At 51.6% G+C, this 1,760-nt stretch overlaps 1 pseudogene; it reads right to left on the bottom strand.

The window, feature by feature from the left end:
- Positions 1 to 650: 650 nt before the first annotated feature.
- LOC125400608 (N-alpha-acetyltransferase 11-like) lies at positions 651 to 1,304 on the bottom strand (annotated as a pseudogene).
- Positions 1,305 to 1,760: the final 456 nt, after the last annotated feature.

Genomic DNA, 1,760 nt, shown 5'->3' with positions numbered 1-1,760 from the left:
TCTTTGTTTCTTTTTTATCCCATATTAATATTTTTATTCTAGGGAGGTTAGAGATTGCAATTTGATTTCTGCTTGTCCTCTTCTTAAGATCTACAAATTCCACTGGTGCCGAAGTCCAACACCCATCTCCTCCCACCGAAAGGGAACATTCTTCTTCAAAGAGAGAGGGCAGGGCACAGGCAGTTTCCAGAGAAGTAAAGAGTAGGGAACTCCCACCAGACAGAGGCAGAGGGCATAAGGACTAACCTGATGGCACTGCCTACTCAAAAATGAAAACCCAGATAAACAATGGCAAACGCTGAAAGTTGGGGAGCTTCCCAAGTTGTCCCCACTTCCTGTTTGGCATTCTAGGCCAAACCCTACAGGATACACACAATCAGTACAGGCCAACCGCAGACCAAATACAGCGGCATCATGGGAGAAGCCAAGGAAGGTGCTGCCGTGGCAGTCCCCAATGTTCCTCGGCTCCTGTACGGCAGCTTCTGTGTCCTGGGTACCTTCATGATCAAAGTTGGCTCTGTTGCTAAGCGCGGACAACGAGAAGCCATTTGGGTCACTGTGGGTGACTCCAGAGTTACTGCAGAGCACAGCCAGGGTTCCCAAGAAAACTGTGGCTAAAATGGCAAAACCCTGCAATGCCGGAGTGGGCTCTAGGAGGTGGAATCCAAGTCTCGCAAGGTGTCCTGGACATCAGTGCTGTCTTTGCGGTCACTGCCACTAACATCTCTGGCCAGGTTCTGCTGACTGGCCTCTTTGGAACCAGGAAGTGTGCTGTGCTGATTCTCCTTGGAACCCAGAACCACGTATCTGCTCTTCTTCAGCACCAGCTGCCGTCTTAGCTCATCCACCATCTGGGAGAGATCTCATTTCAGGGGGTATGCATCTTCTCCATCTGCATAGTACTTGGGCTCCACCTCACTAACCTCGAAGTTCCGGGTGTTGAAATAAAGGTGCAGGGCCGCCCTGTTGCTCTTCCTGACATGCAGGGAGATACTCTTAGCCCCGAAGTTCTCGATCATGGCCCATGAGGCCTGGTCCATCAGCTTCTGGGCCAGGCCGAGAAGTCGGTGGGAGCGTTTCACAGCCAGTGAGGTGACGGGTCCATGAGGAACATTATTGGGGTCCTCCTTCATCTTGGCCAGGTCATAGCCCACAATCTTGCCATCCTCATCCTTAGTAATATAGGGGAGCTGGGGCCAAGAGAGGCCATGATAGAAGTCGTACTTCATCTGGGAGTTCTTGGGCAGGCAGAGCAGATGGCATCAGGTCATCAGGTCATGGGGCCGAGCATGGCCGAGGCTCATATTGGCAGCAGATAGGCCTGTCAGGCTCCGGAGAACCAGAGAGGATGCCATGGAACCCAAGCGACACCAACACCGTTTGTTTTAAAACAGGTGAGATATCCAAACAAGACTCACGCGAGACGAGAAAGATCTCCCACTGTCTTCCATTTCTTAGCGTCTGTGAGGGGGAAAGAGTTTCATCATTCCTATTAGTGTCTACTCTTCTTGAAAACAAACTCTTGGGCTAGGCATGGTGTCACATGCCTTCAATCCTAGCACTGGGAGTTGCAGGAAGACGCCGGTAGACAAGTTCCGGAACTACTGATGGAGGCCTTTTCGGTGGTGCTGCACAGAACCTTGTCCATCTTCATGCAAGCAGGGTCCCAGTCGTGTCCGAAATGAATGACGACCACGCGGTCCTCCTCCGAAAGAATGGCCTGGTCTACCTGCCAGCCGTTGTACAGATGTGGGAACATG

This window comes from Myodes glareolus, chromosome 22 (assembly GCF_982192425.1).
Source record: "Myodes glareolus chromosome 22, mMyoGla1.1, whole genome shotgun sequence".
Lineage (NCBI taxonomy): Eukaryota > Metazoa > Chordata > Mammalia > Rodentia > Cricetidae > Myodes > Myodes glareolus.
Note: the sequence above shows the minus strand (reverse complement) of the source record. Positions and strands in the feature narration are given on the sequence as shown.